The sequence below is a fragment of the Glycine max genome, chromosome 20, assembly GCF_000004515.6.
Source record: "Glycine max cultivar Williams 82 chromosome 20, Glycine_max_v4.0, whole genome shotgun sequence".
In the NCBI taxonomy this organism is placed as follows: Eukaryota; Viridiplantae; Streptophyta; class Magnoliopsida; order Fabales; family Fabaceae; genus Glycine; species Glycine max.
Window position 1 is genome coordinate 9,322,055 of NC_038256.2, and position 19,490 is coordinate 9,341,544.

Consider the following 19,490-nt stretch of genomic DNA (forward strand, 5'->3'; position numbering starts at 1 on the left):
ATCGCTTCATCCTCGTGGCGATAGATTATTTCACCAAGTGGGTCGAGGTGGCCTCCTACGCCAATGTCACGAGGGGTGTAGTGGTCAGGTTCATTAAGAGAGAGATCATCTGCCGATATGGTTTGCCAAGGAAGATTATCACGGACAACGGCACCAGCCTGAATAACAAGATGATGGGGGAAATGTGCGAGGAGTTTAAAATCTAGCATCACAATTCCACGCCCTACCGACCAAAGATGAATGGAGCTGTGGAAGCGACCAATAAAAATATCAAAAAGATTATCCAAAAGATGACCGTGTCGTACAAAGATTGGCACGAGATGCTCCCATTCGCGTTACACGGTTATCGAACTTCAGTATGAACGTCAACTGGGGCAACGCCGTTCTCATTGGTATATGGAATGGAGGCCGTGCTACCGTTTGAGGTAGAAGTCCCGTAATTAAGGATCTTGGCGGAATCCGGATTAAAGGAATCAGAGTGGGCTCAAACGCGCTATGACCAGCTCAACCTCATTGAAGGTAAGCGCTTAACGGCCATGAGTCATGGGCGTTTGTACCAGCAAAGAATGAAGAATGCATTCGACAAGAAGGTACGCTTGCGCAAGTTCCATGAGGGAGACCTTGTGTTAAAGAAAATGTCCCATACTATCAAGGACAATCGAGGAAAATGGGCCCCAAACTACGAAGGGCCTTTTGTTGTGAAGAGGGCTTTTTCCGGAGGAGCCCTGGTGCTTACCAACATGGATGGCGAAGAGCTACCTTCACCCGTGAACTCTGATGTCGTCAAGCGATATTATGCTTAGAATCTGGGGCAATTAAGGATGTCGCTGCATGTTCTTTATCTTTATGTGTTTTCTGGGTTTCCCCCAGGGATTCCCCGTCTACTGTATCTCTCGTTACAATCTTTCAAAGAAGTGAACGTGGGTTCGAGGCTTTAGTCCTCACGTTGGTTTTAAACCTTGCGTTAATTTGTGATCACCTGAGCCCTTCCGCTCAGTTCATGGGATGCCCCAAGCGCTTAATTAAAATTGGACCTAAACCAACTTTCACTAAAATTTGCTATGTTTGAAAACATTCATGCATACGCATACGCATGCATATTGTTGTGGTAAAATAGGGGCAGGATCATCTTGAGCTACCTTCTGGGGTAGAGACAAAGTTAAAACAGCAGAAACCAATCGAGGTAAGACAACGACGCGGTCGAGATTTGCCACACCTCGTTGTTTCCTACTGTCAGATACTTGGGGACGAACACAAAAGGAGGCTAGGGTCACTACCAATAGGTCGTCGTCCTTAACCTAGCCCGGGACAAGCGGAAAGCGCTGCTGTAAAGCAGCCCAGTATCCTTTGAAATTATAGTAATTATTACCTTTGTTCGATGCCTAATCTATCCTGGTGAGTTTCGATCAGTACCTTACGGAGTGGCTGGCGGAGCATCAAAAAGCTTTGGTCCCCTCACGCGAGCCATTCCCGTGTACAGTCGCCTCTGAAATCAATCGACCTTTTTTTTTTTTTTTTAAAAAAAAAGTGCAGGTTAGCTCGCCTGGGCGAGCAGCCCCTGCACTAGAATATAAAAAATGAAGAAGGGGGACGTTTTTGCATTCAAAAACTTCTTTTCCCCCCATTCAAAAGCAATACCCACGGAATTTACGAGTTTGCAGCCCTAGGGTCACTATTTTTCGCATTTTTTGATTCCGTTTTGCGCTTTTATTCATCACCAACAAGTAAGTATTCCATCCTTGAGCTTTCTAGCTTTTCATTGGTGTATTTTGATCTCCTTTTGGTGCTCTAAATTGTGGGAATGTGCTCAAATATGTGGGGCAATTTTGGTTTGTTTTCTTGCTTGGTTGGGTTGAATTGGGGGTTTGTATGAGATGGCCCTAGGCCTATAATGTATTTTGAAGCAATGGGGCATGCCACATTGTCCCCGTTCTCTTGCTATTGACGCCTAAACGCGCGCCCACCAAGTGTTCGGTGAAATTCCTCAATGGCATTAGCGCGTGATTTTTGTAGGGAAACAACCTATGGGACAATTTGGTTTGCACATGTTTTCTATTTTTTGGGACATGTATTCAGTTTCGTAAGGGCTAGAATAATTTCTCCACATATATCCTAGGCCTAGGAACCAAAGTTTTTATGCAAGAGAACACAAGAGTGGATGCATATTGGGTGAAGCTACCCTTTTTGGCCAGCAATCAGCTATGAGCCATGCTACAATAGTTTCCCTACGCCTAGATGTTTAGGAATTTTGTTCATCATAAACGTGTAGGTGTAGAATAAGTAGCAAAATACCTTTGGCAATTTACACTTTGGGTATGGTAGCAAAATACTTGGATGTATGTACATGTAATTTTTGGTAGTCAAAATGTCTCACAAAAAAAAATATATATGTTGCATGTTATGTAAAGAAAATACCTTACAAAGATACCTTTTAATTTGAATGCAATTTTAGTCAGCAAAAGAAAATATACTTGAATTTGCATGCAGCTTTAGGTAGCAAAAACACTTGAATAAAGCATGAAATGTAGCACCTTATTGTGTAGGTAGCCAAGATTCATCACGAAGTTTGTGTATGTATAGGTATTAGAAATACCAGAATGTGCACATATGCAATTTTTGGTAGCCAAAGTGCTTTGAGTATGCATGTATGTAAATTTAGCAAAGGAAATGCATGTGATGTAGGTAGCAAATACACCTTGGAAGTACATATAAGTGATCTAGGTAACGAAGGTACCTTGATTGTGCGTGGGTGCATTTTTCTTAGTTAGAAGAATATCTTGTGCGAGTGAATGTTCGTAAGGAAGTATGTGCATGAGTTTGCTCTAAATTTACATTGATGTTTGTGTTTATTGGAGGAGGTTGTATGCCATTTTCGTTTTAAGAGTAGCATTTCTTGGTAAAACTAACTTTCCAAATGTTTGCCTTCGCAGGAAATGGCCCCGAGGAAGCTTGCCTCAAAGAGGTCCAGGAAGGATAAAGCGGCCGAAGGAACCCGTTCCGCTCCCGAGTATGACAGCCACCGCTTTAGGAGCGCTGAACACCAGCAGCGCTTCGAGGCCATCAAGGGGTGGTCATTTCTCCGGGAGTGACGCGTCCAGCTCAGGGACGATGAGTATGCCGATTTCCAGGAGGAGATAGTTCGCCGGCGGTGGGCATCACTGGTTACCCCCATGGCCAAGTTCGACCCAGACATAGTCCTCGAATTTTATGCCAATGCTTGGCCTACGGAGGAGGGCGTGCGAGATATGAGATCCTGGGTGAGGGGTCAGTGGATACCGTTCGATGCGGATGCTATCAGCCAGTTCCTAGGATATCCTTTAGTGTTGGAAGAGGGCCAGGAGTGCGAGTATGGCCAGAGGAGGAACCGGTCCGATGGTTTTGATGAGGAGGCCATCGCCCAGTTGCTGTGTATACCGGGGCAAGATTTTGCCCGGACTGCTGCAGGGAGGCGAGTGCGAATTATGCGCACCAACATGACCACCCTGACCCAGATATGGATGACGTTCTGCTCAGCAACATCCTGCCCAGCGATCATAATTCCGACCTCCCTTTGCCGAAGTGTCAGCTGGTGTACACCATCCTGACACGGATGAGTATTCACGTGGCTCAGTTGATCGCTGATGCCATTTATCTATTTGCAGGTATGGCGCCGACCAGACACCCTTTGGACCCAGATAAGTCCAACAGGGCCCTGGGATTTCCCGCACTGATCACAGGACTCTGCCAGTCGTTCGGAGTCCCCGTTGCACCTACCAAGGTGATTCGGCCGCCCATCACCTGGGCTTTTATTGAGAAGTACTGCACCCAGAGACAGGCTCAGGGTGATGCTCCACAGGCCGCAGGCGCGCCACCACCACCTCATCAGGCTGGCCCGGCTGGGTCGTTTGACATGGAGCAGTATTTACGTCATTTGGTTCGCCAGCAGGCGTCCAACCACCGGGCACATGTACAGACCCATGTTTGTCTTTACCAGCTGAGCCTCAGCATGCAGAGCCAGGGCTTCGCTTCTTTTTCATGCCCTACTCCAGACCAGTTCAGGGCAGAGGTCGCATGGCCCGGGGATTGGCCCGAGGCTCAAGCAGGAGAGGCACCCCCAGAGGCTCCCGACGATGGAGAGGAGGCCCACGAGGATGAGGAGATGGCCGATTTGCTTGACTTCTTGGGAGGGAGTGGAGCTACATGACTGGGAGATCCCCAGATTTATGTTTTCTTTCATATTTCTTTTATCATTTTTTATGTTATGTTATTTTTTTTTACTTAAGAGACTAATGTTTGTTTTTGTTGTTTCGATTGTCATTTGTACAACGCATACATTTTTGTTTGGATTGTTGCGTTAGTGCTTATATCATTATTATCGATGATGTTTATTTGAAATTCTGGAACCGTGTAGAGTTTTTCGTTTAGGAACATCGTCCAAAAAATAAAACAAACAAAAATCATGATAAAAATAAAAATAAAAAAAAGAAAGACAGAGCAAGTAAGGAGAAAAAGAAGGAAAATAGAAGATAAAGAACCAACATGTTTTTGAAAGAGATGATTTCCGACTTTTGTTTGAAAGGAAAATTCGCCGAACATAGCTAGTTTTTGAAAAAAATGTGTGTACACCTGAAGGGTGAACGCTGTGAAAATTTTCCCGGACGCCCAAAATGGACTCGGATAAATGCACAAATGGATAAAAGAACATATTTTGGAAACATTGGGTTGGCTAAAATAGAGGAAATGAATCCTGAGCCCTAGCATCACATGACCATAAAAATTTGACACTTGAGTGTCCACATAGGTGCATGTATGACCAGTTTTGCATAAAATTTCCAAATCATCATTTTTGCATTTTGTGTCATGGAAATAATATGGGGCATCCCTTTTTATCCTTGAACCAAACCAAACCCTGACATGTATCATGTCTAGCCATTCTACAAGCCTTGAGCCAAAATCCTGACTCACCATAAACCTTGACCCAGGGTGAGAATGTCAATCCTTACCCTCGGAAGCAAAAAAAAGAAATGAAGGGAAACTTCCAATCAAAGAGAAAGCGAAAAGAAAAGAAAGAAAATTCCAAATCAAAGAATGGGAGAAAGTAAAAAAGGAAGAAAAAGGAAGGAAAGAAAGTTTCTGATCAAAGAAGCAGAAGAAATGTGCAGAAAGGTCTTTTGACCAGACAATATCTGAACAATACAGAATTGTCACCAAATGAACAAAAGGAAGGAAAGGAAACCATGACCTAAAGTGGTCTTCTCCCTTTGATTACCAACCAAAATCCTGTGCGTCGGTGACTTGTTCGCCTCGCGTCAAACAAGAACAGAAAAGGAAGAAAGCCAGAAAAAAAATCAAATCAATCAAAAGCCGAAAAACCCACCAAAAGAACCCATTTCCAAGGGAAGTCCTATTGATCCATGATCACGCATGTAATCTTTGATTTGATAGGAAATAATTTGCAAAGTTAAGTCGTGACATATCTATGGTTCGGAATTAGGATGAAACACTTACCTGTGCGAGGTTGATACACTCTGAGTGATTTTCTTCTATTTTTTGTTGAACCCAGTGTTTCCTCTAAATGGTCATTTAGAAACGAAATGCTAACATCCAAAATCTCATTTATGGTTATGGGGGGGTTTCATCAGCAGACTCTCCTTCCCCGGTAGACGCATTGTTTTTCACTCAAAAAGGCATATGCTGCTCTAATCAGTTGGAATATTGGTCTCTTTACTAAAGCATGTTTGCATTTTAGTGGAGAAAACACCAAGACTTTTTCAAGTCTCAGAAGTTATCCAGAGCTACGTAGGTCTGAGTTCCTCATTTGAGGATACGTAGGAGCAAAAGCCCTGCTTTTGTCGACCACACCGCTTTTTGTTACCATGACCCAAGAGCTGGTAGCCCGTGGAGACACCTTACGGTTATCCGCACCTCGTCATTCAGTGACCCCAAGTGTGATTGATGAGCATAGGCCAATGTGGTCATCTGCGCCCTTTCCGGAGATGTCAGCATCTTCCGGTGGAGACTTTTTCAAGTCTCACAAGTTATCAAGAACTATGTAGGTCTGAGTTCCTCATTGGAGGATACGTAGGAGCAAGAGCCTTGCTTTTGTCGGCCACCCTCACAAGTTCTGTCATGCTGGCACTGGAGTCACGTGACATGCGGAAATACCCGAGTGGTTATCCGTATAAACATTCTTTTTTGCTATCTGTAAGACGAAAAGCCTGATAGCACGCAGAGACTAATGTCGTCTTCTGCGCCCTTCGTCAATCACGGACGACAAGCCCGTTGACACACGGAGATTTACGTCATCTTCCGCGATCACAAGATCTGTCATACTGACATTTGAGTCACGCTGACGGGCGGAAATACCCGAGTGGTTATCCGTATAAACTTTCTTTTTTGCTGTCTGTAAGACGAAAAGCCTGATAGCACGCAGAGACTAACGTTGTCTTCTGCGCCCTTCATCAATCGCGGCCAACAAGCCCGTTGACATGCAGAGATTTACGTCATCTTCCGCGCTCACAAGATCTGTCATACTGACATTTGAGTCACGCTGATAGGTGGAAATACCCGAGTGGTTATCCGTATAAACATTTTTTTTTGCTGTCTGTAAGACGAAAAGCCTGATAGCACGCAGAGACTAACGTCGTCTTCTGCGCCCTTCGTCAATCGCGGCCGACAAGCCCGTTGACACGCGGAGATTTACGTCATATTCCGCGCTCACAAGATCTGTCATACTGACATTTGAGTCACGCTGACGGGCGGAAATACCCGAATGGTTATCCGTATAAACATTCTTTTTTGCTGTCTGTAAGACGAAAAGCCTGATAGCACGCAGAGACTAACGTCGTCTTCTGCACCCTTCTTCAATCGCGGCCGACAAGCCCGTTGACACGCGGAGATTTACGTCATATTCCGCGCTCACAAGATCTGTCATACTGACATTTGAGTCACGCTGACGGGCGGAAATACCCGAGTGGTTATCCGTATAAACATTCTTTTTTGCTGTCTGGAAGACGAAAAGCCTGATAGCACGCAGAGACTAACGTCGTCTTCTGCGCCCTTCGTCAATCGCGGCCGATAAGCCCATTGACACGCGGAGATTTAAGTCATCTTCCGCGCTCACGAGATCTGTCATACTGACATTTGAGTCACGCTGACGGGCGGAAATACCCAAGTGGTTATCCGTATAAACATTCTTTTTGCTATCTGTAAGACGAAAAGCCTGATAGCATGCGAAGACTGACATCGTCTTCTGCATCCTTTGTTCCCCCGGGAACAACAAGTCATTTGCACGCGGAGGTTTTATGGTCACCCGCGACTCTCGTCAACCGAGAGGAACGAAATTAGTGTCTTATCTTTACTTCCCTTTTATCTCCAATAAAAGACAAGTAAAGAGGGGCAACTGTCATACCCTAATTTCGTCCAGGGACCTTTGCTTGGTGGCATGCAACTTGTGTTTGGTCATTTTGAGGTGCTTGGCACCCATCATTAGGCAATTTGTGAAATTCCGTGACATGCCAGAAATCAAAAGAAAATATTGATGCACAATCCGTAAGGTTCCGTGACACACCGGAAATCAAAAGGAAGCATCGTTGCACAAATAGTGAGGTTCCGTAACATTCCGTAAGTCAAAAAAGGGGATGATTATGTAATCCGCAAGGTTCCGTAACATTACGGAAAGAAAACAAGTATCGTTACGAAATTCGTAAGTTTCCGTAACTTTACAAAAAAAAAGAATCACCAAAAAAAGGCAGGGGGGTGTATTTAGTAAAAATGGGGGTGCAAATAGCAACCAGGCCCACTTGGGCCCTCCAGAAGGCTGTTGCTTCTGGAGGAAGCAACCTTGCTCGCCTGGGCGAGCTGTGCTGGCCTGGGCGAGCTGGGTGGCAAGTTTCTCCCCCAATTTTCTATAAATAGGGGGAGAAGTGAAGTAGAAAAGGGTTCAGCCCCTTAGGCACTTCTCTCTCTCTCGAAATAGCTGAGGAAAATTAGTTCCCTGAAGAAAATCCAAGCCGAGGCGCTTCCGTAACGTTTCCGTGAGTAATTACGCGAAGATTCTCGACCGTTCTTCAAGATTCATCGTTCGTTCTTCGTTTTCTTCAGTCTTCAACGGGTAAGTACCTCTAACCAAGCTTTTCAATTCATTCTATGTACCCGTGGTGGTTTACATTTTGTTTCATGTATTTTTATTCTCGTTTTCATTTACTTTTTATACCCCCTTTTGACGTGCTTAAGCCATTTATTTAAGTCATTTCTCGCTTAATCTAAAAATAAAATAAATTTCCACCGATCGTTTGAATTGTATCATCCGTTAATTTCGGTTAAAATGAATTCCGACCGTTCGGTCGTGCCGTAACCACGTTGGAAATAAAAAAAAGAGAGGTAAAATAATAATATAATAATAAATAATACCTTTTAGTAAAATAAAGCGAAAAATCAATCGGACGTTTTCTCTTTGGGATTTCTCATTCTTAATTGAATTGATTAATAACTAAAGTGAAACTAAGGCTAAAATCGACTCGCCTAGTCAAGCTCGTCCACAAAAATAGGATTTTGAAAGTTTATCATTTCTGTTTCTTACTAAGTAAAATGGATCATTTTTAAGGTCCAACGCCTTAAAATGATCACCTTTCAAGTAAAAAAGAATCACTTGATTCACGCATAAGAAAGAACTACGTAGGTCTGATTTCCTTACCACAATTGAGGAATACGTAGGAGCAAAGGGAAACACCCTTGTCGACCACAAAAAGAGGAAAAATATAAAAAGGGTATAAAAGATATAAGAACGTAAAAAGGGAACGTAAAAATCTAAGTCATGTTTGCACATTTGATTAAAGGCTACCGTCTCTTATGACGGACGTGTGGGGTGCTAATACCTTCCCCGGGCGTAAATACAACTCCCGAGCCTTTCACTTAAAAGTTCGTAGATCGCGTCTTTTCCGGTTTTTCCGACGTTTTCCTCAAATAAACGTTGGTGGCGACTCCGCGCGTATTCCTTTCGTGGAACACACATCCCGCGAGTTACGTGTCGCCCTCCCGCCGAAGGGTAGGTTGCGACAGTAAGTATGGATGTTATTTTCTTTGAGAGCCATCCTTTTTATAATGACATTCATCTTCAGGTGGTGGGGGGGGGGGGGGGGGAACCAAAGGAAGATTATTTTGAAAATATAATTCTTTCAAATGATGTTCTTATTTCTCAAGATTATGAAACTTGCATTGTTGCACTGAAAACAAAAAGGCCAAGATTCATTAGTTGAACCCACTCTCATAATGAATGAGGTCCTTGCTGAGTCCAGGGCTACATCTTCAAAGAAAAATTGTAACAAACAATCTTTGGATACCGGAAATAAAGAAGAATTAACCTTAATGCCACAACATGATAATTCTTGTAAGGAATTAGCAAACAGGCTTATTGATTGTGACCTAATTTTGAAAGAAAAGGTTTACATGAGGAGAAACAAGGAAATTGAAGATGCACAAACTCTCCAGCATAACCATGAGTCTGAATCGAGGGAGAATTTAATTAGTGGTACAGGCATGGTTGTTAAACTTGCACTTTAACTCGTGAAATCGTATAATTTTACGATTCCACCAAGGTTCGGCGAGTTGAATCGGAAGTAGAATCAAAATCGGAGTAGACTCGTCTGATTTAGCGCAGACTTGGGCGAGTTTAGGTAGACTCGCGAGTCTGTTACGAGTCTGCGGGTTTACGAAAATTATGAAACGTCGTCGTTTTGAAGCTGAGCTACTCCCTTACTCGCGACTTCGTGCTGTACTGAAGTTGAGCTACTCACCTCACCTTGTTTCGTTGTTCGAGTTCTGCTTTGAAAGCCCTCACTCGTATCGTCATCGCTGGCCCTTAGTCGCGGTCCTTGTCGTCGCTGGTCCTCTGTCCTCCATCGTCATCACTGCCTCGCTGGTCTTCACTTGCACTCTAAGCTTTGCTTCACGTCACGATGCTAAGGTAATTTATCCTCTCCTTTCATGACCTAACTCGCGTCGTGGTGTTCCCTTCCCCTGCAACTGCAAGGCTTCTCATGAGCTGCTAGATGCCTCTGGTTGATTGTGCATCTTCCACTATGAGGTCTTGGGTTTTCAGTTTTTTTACTGTTGACCTAACAGTGAGTATTTTAGTAATGAGCAGTTCTTGTTTCATCTGCTAGCCTTTACTTTTTTTTTATTCCTTATTAAGTATATAGCAGAAAAGCATGTATTGATTGTGCATCTTCCCAAAGGATGTTTTGAATGAATGGCTCAATGTGCTTTAGTCAATGCAAATTCCCTTCAGCTCAATGTACATTTTTATCTCCCTGTTCTTTCATTTTGTTGGTTGTTGATTATAAGATAAGATCTCTCTGAAGCAAATCCCCTCATGATTCCGAGTTATTTTTTTAATATTACTAGATTATTTGACAACAGTAAGGGGACAAAAGTAAAGTTTTCCAATGTTTCAGCTCTGTTAGTGCAGCTAGAAATCTCTATTTCCCTGGTTAAGAACAGTTCTATCACTCTGTCTAGTTTAGCAGCCAGATTTGATTATCAAATCTAGATTTATTTAAGATGTATGTTGGCTATTCAACAACAATCTATGTCTGTTTGCTGGGTAAAAATAGAAACAGATTTGCAGTAATATATTAAGAGATTGTAACATGATTGATGCTTGACGTCTATATTTGCTTCTATCCCTTTTATTTGTTTTGCTGCTTAGATGCATTTGATTTTAATGATTTTTGTGTGATTATCTTTGTTCATAATCAAATACATATGTGAATTCTCTAATTGTAGGTGTTAGTAAACGGATTTGTATTCCTGTTGCTTTGGAACTTGAAATTATTTCCTTTTTCCATCCTCATAAATTCCAACATTAGCTAAGAAGCATTGATATAGCAGTCAGCCCACCATAATCAGCTTGTTTGCACTGGTGTTGTTATAGTTCCAATACTAGTACACACACTACACATAGTGAAACATACATGTTTCACTTTTATTTTTTTAATAAAATCAATACAAGCTGGAACACACCACAATGCATGGCAGTTCAGCTCTTTTACTTTGGCAATTTTGAAGTATGCAGAACATCTCTAGTTTCAGCTCACTTGTATTTTTATTTTACTTTGGCAATTTTGAATGACCTTTATACATGGCAGTTTAGCTCTTTTACTATATATAAGCCAAAGTATGCAAAACATCTCTGTTTGAATGACCTTTATATAAAAGTTTATTATTTTAGGGTTGAAAATTTACTTATGATTTTATATAAAAGAATATTAATATATATTTTTTTATTTGAGTAAACTCTTACGATTCTACGAGTTGAGTTTACGGAGGCTCCACGATTCTACGTAGAATCGCGAGTCCGATAACCTTGGGTACAGGTAAACCTTCTTCTTCTAACTCCAATGATCAAGATAACCCTTCTAAAATGAATATACCCATAGCTCTTCGAAAAGGAGTTAGATCTTGTACTAAGCACCCTCTATCCAAATTTGTGTCATATTCAAATTTATCTTCATCTTTTACTGCGTTTACCTCCTAGTTGTCTTGTGTAGAAGTTCCAAAAATTATACAGGAAGCTCTAAATGCTCCAAAGTGGAAGGAAGCTATCCTTAAGAAGATGAGAGCTCTTGAGAAGAACCATACTTGGAGTGTTATGCCTTTGCTAACTGGAAAGAATATCGTGGGTTGCAAGTGGTTGTTCACTGTCAAGTATAACTCTGATGGTTCAGTGGAAAGATACAAGGCATGATTGGTGGCTAAGGGATTCACTCAGACCTATGGTATAGACTACTCAAAGACCTTTGCCCTGGTTGCAAAGTTAAACACAATTAGAATTCTTCTATCACTTGCTGCAAACTTGGATTGGCCTTTGCACCAATTAGATGTTAAAAATGCATTCCTCAATGGTGACTTGGAGGAAGAGGTATACATGGATAGTCCTCTTGGCTTCGAACACAGATTTGGGACAAAGGTTTGTAAACTAGAAAAGTATTTTTATGGACTCAAGCAGCCTCCAAGGGCATGGTTTGAAAAATTTGCCCAGTCAGGTAAAAAACAAGGATATTCTCAAGGCCAAGTAGATCATACCTTATGTACTAAATTTTCTTCTAAAGGGAAAATTGTTGCACTAATAGTCTATGTTGATAACATCATCCTCATTGGAGATGATGAACTGGAATTGGCTAGGCTAAAAAAGAACTTGGCAGCAAAATTTGAGATCAAGGACTTGGGATCCTTGAGGTACTTTCTTGGCATGGAGGTTGCTCGCTCAAAAAAGGGAATTGTTGTTTCCCAATAGAAGTATATTCTAGACCTCTTGGAAGAAACGAGAATGAGTTGTAGACTAGTAGATACCCCTATGGATCCCAATGGGAAACTTTGGGAAAAAGTTAGTGTTCTTGTTGATGTTGGAAGATACCAAAGGTTAGTTGACAAATTGATTTACTCGTCTCATACCCGACTTGACATTGCTTTTTCAGTGAGTGTTGTAAGTCAGTTTATGCACTCTCTTTATAAAGAACAACTTGAGGAAGTGTATCGAATTTTGAGGTGCTTAAAGAGCAATCTTGGAAAAATGTTAGTTTTTTAAGAAAAATAGTGAAAGGAATGTTGTTGTTTAAACTGATGCAAATTGGGCAGGGTCTGTTACAGGCAAACAATGTACTTCAGGATATTGCACCTATGTGTGGAGAAATCTAGTGACTTGGAGAAGCAAACAACAAGGTTTTGTTGCCAGAAGCAGTGCAAAAGTTGAATTTAAAGCAATGGCCCAAGGGATTTGTGAAGGATTGTGGATTTATAGTCTTAGAAGAACTGAAGATGACAATAGAACTCCCATTGAAGTTCTACTATGACAAGAAGGCTACAATAAGCATAGCTCACAATCCTGTTCAGCATGATAGAACGAAGCACATTGAGATTGATTGCCACTTTATAAAGGAGAAATTGGATACTGAAATTATTTGCTTGCCATTTGTGCCTTCCAATCAGCAAACAACTGGCATCTTGACCAAGAGCCTAACAAGACCCATTTTTGAGCATTGAACAAGCAAGTTGAGTATGATAGATATCTATGCACCAACTAGAGGGGAAAGGGGGTGTAGGAATTAATAGAAGATATTGCAGTTTCCTATATTAGATGAATCAGAGATTTGATTTACTTTGTTTTAAAATAAGACCTTTCTGATTATTAGCTATTATTTGTTTTCTTTATTATTCCTTGAATCAAGGAACATACTTTATTGTAATATTTCTATATAAGTAGTACTTTTACTTCTTGAATAAGACAAGAAAGTCTTCCCTATTACTTTCTACAAATTCCAATTTTATTTTTAGAATGTGTTTGGTTTGCGAGCAAAATAGAGTAGATGGAAATAGAAGAGAGATAATTTGAAAAAGGAGAAATAGAATAAAAATAAAATGATATGTTGTGTTTTTTGGTTTAAGAGAAATACACTAGAAATAATAGTGTCAAAGAAAATCGATTTTTTTGTCTAGAAAATTGATTTTGTGCCTAAAGAATCAATTTTTTCAGCTAAAAAATCGATTTTTACTATTTGTGATGACAAAATTTACAAACTTAACTCCCTTCTACATCATTCGTACCAAACAACCGACCCCTAATCCCATCTTTGGTATATTATTTCCATCCATGGAAACAAACACAACCTAACATTTAAAAGAATAAGATATATTAGAAATCATTAGTATATTAGGAAATAAGACAATCCCACCAAAATAATTTTAAAAATTCCAATAAAATTTAAACATTTTAATAAATTATATTATCTCTTTAGTAAGTGTTCATCACACTTTGTACCGTGAAAAAAGGCTCCCTTTTAAAAAGAGAACTGAAATTTTTGCATAGGTCACCATAATTATCTGCATATAAGGACCACAAAATGAAGACATTGCAACACTTATCACAAATATTTCAATATTACAGAAAGAATTAAGATTCAAAAGTTGAGGAAATAAAAGTATAATTAAATAAGTGACATGGTCATAATTTAAGAGGAAAAAGCAATTAACAAACATAGTGCATTTTGTAACGCCCTGAAATTTCACTAACTATAAATCAATGTTTAATTGCATTTATCGTGTTATTTGATTATATATTTGACTTTAGTGAGTTGAGGTATGGTATGAACTATTCATGTGTGATTTGTTTGATGTGGATGTTCAGTTATGTGGAGTTTTATTGACCTAAGTTGAAATCATGAGATTTTAAATTTTACCTAAACCTATTATAGTAAAACCGCGATCTTGGATTCGTTAAACGTTGAGTCATCTTCAAATTTTGACTGTAGGTTCCTAACACATGTCCCCACTGTTTAACCATTGGGATTTTCAAAATAAGAATTTTTGACCTCTCGCTTAGCGTGAGAAACACGCTAAGTGCAATTCCAACCTGAGAGGGAATTGCACTGAACGCGAATTGTCGCGCTTAGCTCAAAAGGAATTGCGCTCAACACGAATTGTTGTGCTCAGAGAAAATCTCAACCTGAGAGGAATTGCACTCAACGCGAAAAGTCACGCTTAGCGCCAAAAATGGACTCTCAGTTAGCGAGACGAGCTTGCTAAGCAAGATTTGCAGATTATAAATGCATTCTTCAGGGTGAAAAAAATACGATTTTCACTTTTTTCTCTTCAAACGCCCACCCAAGCCCTAACACCTCCTCCTCCACCACCCACGACCACTGGTGACCATCACGAGCCACCGTTACTTGCCGCCGAACCACCGTGTGACACCCTCTACCCGAGATACATATAAATAAATAAAACATAAAAATACAAATAAGAAAATTTACATAGGTAAAAGGTTCACATTCATTTCACTATTATCAAATAAAAATTATTAAAAACATATCTGGCTCAAAACAAGACTATCAAAGTTTACAAAGGAAATTTTGTTAAATCAATGAGGAAAATAAAATAAAATGACATCATGCAATTAAAATAAAAGCTCATCTCCAATGACACATCCTATCAAAGCATTGTGTCCCAGCATTCTCTAGCATGAAGTTCTTTAAAGTCATTTTGCTCCCACGAGCACAAGGTTCGAGATCATCACAAGATCCAAATACAAATAGCACATAGGAAATAAGTTATCATATTTCTGAAAAAACAAATAAACAAAGACATGATCAAAATAAATTATAGAAGTATTTATAACATAACTTAATAAAATTCACATCACTTTATCATTTAAAATTCATTTTTCAATCCCCAATTACATTACACATGAATCACACACTCGGTCAAGACGTAATAACACTCATCAATTTCATAATAAACAATTAGCAGATGTTATGCAACAATTATACTAAGACTGAAGTCTATATGCAATGTGGTACCATGTCAGTGAAAAACCACACTGGAGCGCCTAGGAGTACATAACAAGACACACCACACAATGAATATGCCAGGTCACTCTCACTAAGTAAAATCATAAGATAACCAGTCAAGATTACTCTGTTTTGCAAGAATGCTCCAACTATATGGGATCAACATAGGCTTAAAAAAGCACTTAAACTGAGTGTCTTTACCCCCAAGGCCTAGACTCCGAAGAATCCGTTAGGATCTCACCTTCCTGATTAAGATCCAACCCCTAAAATAACTTTTGCACGCAAATACTGCTCATGAATTATACAATACTCACGACCTCACACTTGTGTTTCAAACACGTTTAACACATTGCGCTACAATTACTTTAGGTTCCTAACTTGGAACCCTACACTTTCCCTTTAACATTTCGTGCATAAACACTTTTCTCTTGGTAAACACCAATCGTGTTATTGTATAATTCACAACTCAACTCATAACACAAGTATTAACCACACAATTATTCACAACCATATCTCATGTCCACAATTTAACATCTCATAATGTCACAATCTACCATCACATGTTTACGTGTATCTCATGAATTAACATATGTTCAACTTTGTACTTATACTCAATCTTAATAACAATGTTATGATCTCAAAGCAACATGTTTACAATTCATCACATATTCAATTTATCACTTACACACAATTTCAATCACAATTTCATGATCTCAATATAACAATCTCGTAATTATAATCATACATGAAGAACTACAATACAAGAAACATCCAAAAATAAATCACAATTTGATCCCCTAAGGATTCTAACCTAAACTGCGATAAACTCATCCTTACCTCTAAGCTGGCTCACGGGTGTAGTCCAATAGTAATAGTGACATCTCTAATGGTTCCGTAAGACTCCTCAAGTTTTTCCTCTAATTGTTTTGCTAGGATTTACAAGCATTACATAGAAGGAGAAGATATTGTAGCCTCCATTTCACTGTCAACGTGCGAGACTAATTGACTCTGAATGTTGTTATTAACCTTGTTTTTGAAATCTATACTAAATTTCCTTTGATTTGGTATATAGAACGTTCCATTTGGACTTACGAACGTGAACAAGAGAGGTCTCTAAGCGACGCAAAGAGGAACTGACGGAGAGCTCACGATAGGTGAGGGGAGTTTTATTATAATTTATGCCTTTTGATATCATAGTTGGGGTCAAGGAACCTAACTATAGGGATTTATGTCTGTCCCTGTTGCATGCTGGTTTTCAAGAAAAACAATGTTTGATGAAACTCCATGTAGAACTTGTAGGCCTTGGATCTTCTTCATCAATGGAATCATTTGCTTTTTGAAGATCAATGGAAATGGAATGGAGAAGAAGAAAGATGATTGGAAACGCCACTTCAAGGAGAAGATGAGTCAAGAACAAACTCACCACCATAGAAAACCATGGATAAGAGCTTGAAGGTAGAAGAAGATGAGTGAAGGGAGAAGGAGAGAAGGAGCACAAAATTTTATTCCTCAAATGAGGTTTGAACTTTGAAGTGTAATTCTCAAATGATTAAAGTTTAAAAAATGCACATACATGACCTCTATTTATAGCCTAAGTGTCACACAAAATTGGAGGAAAATTTGAATTTCTATTATTTCACTTGAATTTGAAATTGAATTTGTGGAACCAAATTTTGAAGCCAAAATTTCACTAATTATTATTAGTGAATTTTAGCTATGATTAAGCACACTAATCAAAGATCAAGTCCAAGATTCTCCACTAAGTGTGTTTAGGTGTCATGAGAGATGTAAAACATGAAGGACATGCACAAAATATGACTATATGATGTAGCAATATGGTGTAACAAGCAAATGCTCACCTTCCCCTCTAAAATTTAATTGGATTGGGATTCTTCCAATTAAATTAAATTTATTTCCCAATAAACACATCAAATATTCACTTAATGCACGTGAAATTACAAAACTACCCCTAATACAAAAACTAGTCTAGGTGCCCTAAAATACAAGGGCTGAAAAATCCTACATTTCTAAGGTACCCTACCTACATTATGGAACCCTAAATACAAGGTCCAAAAATAATAAAACCTTAATCTAATATGTATAGAGATAAGTGGATTTATACTTAGCCCATGAGCCTAAAATCTACTCTAAGGCTCATGAGAACCCTAGGGCCTTCTCTTGCATCTCCGACACAATCTTCTTGGAGTCTTCTATCCATTGTCCTTAGGGGATAGGATTGCATCAATGTTTTTGACTAATGGGATGTGATACGTCTGTTATTGATAACTGGCATTATTATTTTTGTTAGACTTGTGTTGTCTGAAGACCTGAGGAATGTGAATCTCAGACATGAGCTATATATGTATATATATGCAAAATGTGTTTTACTGATGATATGATTATTGATGATATTAATTGATATAAGGTGGTGTTGATGTTTATGACAATGTTGATAGAGAATGATGTTGTTATTGAAGATGATATTGATAATAATTGATACGAGACGATGCTGGTGTTTATGATAATATTGATATGACAGGGTGACCTTGATGCTTGTTGCCTAGATTTCTTAAGTGAGAGTGTCGCCTGAACACGCTTAGGCTATTTCTTGATGAGTGGTACCACATTGAATTTGAGAGTTGATGTTAGATTCATGCATCATACTGAGCATGATTGATTAGAATTATGGACAGATGATGACTACTTGTTGATTGTATGTTGGACTAATGGATGTTTGTGTATGGTTATAATATTTGTTAATGTTTTCTTACTAATCATGGTTATTTTATTTTTGTGTTAATTTCTTTTATAATAAATTCACCCTTACAATTTTCATACCGTGTGGTTGGTACCTGTGATGATCATAAACCTTCGTTCGTGGGAGCAGACAAACAACAGTAGAGTACGCGAAGTGAGATTCTTTTGTGGAATTGTCAAGTCGATGTGATGACGTTGAAATTATTTTGGTAGAGAGTTGTGTTTTGTTAACCAACCCCTATGTAGCTAATTCTATAATTCTTTTGTTTTTTTTAATTGAGGATGTAAATCACATATTTAATTATATGTATGAATTAATTTACTTTCTGATATGTAAATGATGTGTACTGAGTTAATTATGCGTTGTTTAAGTAATTGTACGTTGTTTGGTGAATGTACATCATGAAAAAAAATTACTCTAATTTTTTATAAGCAAATTAATGGAATTTTCATTTAAAAATTTAAATTTACGTGATTTAGAGTGATGATATCGTAACGACGAGATGGGTCATTACACATTTAGTTGTAGCATAACTCTATATCGTCAATAAAGATTTTAATTCCACACCATTTATTTTGGATAAGATTAGATGTTTGGCTTCTATTTGGTGCAAAACACATGGCCTTTTTAATGAGGTCTCAATAGCATATATGTTTTCTGTTTTGAATTTTTATTAAGAAGGTTGGAAGTTTCCTTATCCTTCTATATTCTAATCTTTTCCCATCATTCTCAATAAAATTCTTTTATTAAGAAAACTATCTAAAGCTTAGGTCAATAACAAATTTGGTTTCTAGAATTTTCACATAGCGCCTGCCTCCATGTCTTAAAAGTTAAAACTAATTCAGTTAGTAGTACTAGAATGCATTTGATGTACTATGAGAATATTGAGGACATAAGTTACAAAAACAGAAGTACAGAGTCATATAGGTCATATTATTGTATGCTTGCACATGATTCAAACATGTAAAACAACTTAAACCACCAAAAATCCATATGAGAATCAAAACAATGGGTAAACTCACCACAAAATCCATGTGATTCAAACATGTAGAACAACTTAAACTCACCACAAAATCCATGTATTCCACAATGTTGTTGACATAATTTCGACTAATTGTCACTTTCAAAATGTACCTGCATGATTGCCAAAAAAGGATTTAATGCATTCAATTAAGTCATTATGTTCATCCCTTTCCACCTTTAATTATTTTTTTGGCTGATGACAATATTGATTGAAATATGAAAAAAGTGAACAACAATAACACAATTTTTTTTATCAACAAAAATAGGTATATATTAATTGAGTACCAGAGGTACTAGAAATACACAATACATGTCAATGTTGGTTCAAAGAGACATACAAATATTGCTCTGAACCAAGATCTGAATGTCTAAGGGAAATTACTATA

General features: G+C 38.9%; 1 pseudogene; it reads right to left on the minus strand.

Moving 5' to 3' along the window:
• LOC100814353 (vacuolar protein sorting-associated protein 26A-like) overlaps positions 1 to 19,490 on the minus strand; it is a 63,987-nt pseudogene that overhangs the window by 18,032 nt on the left and 26,465 nt on the right.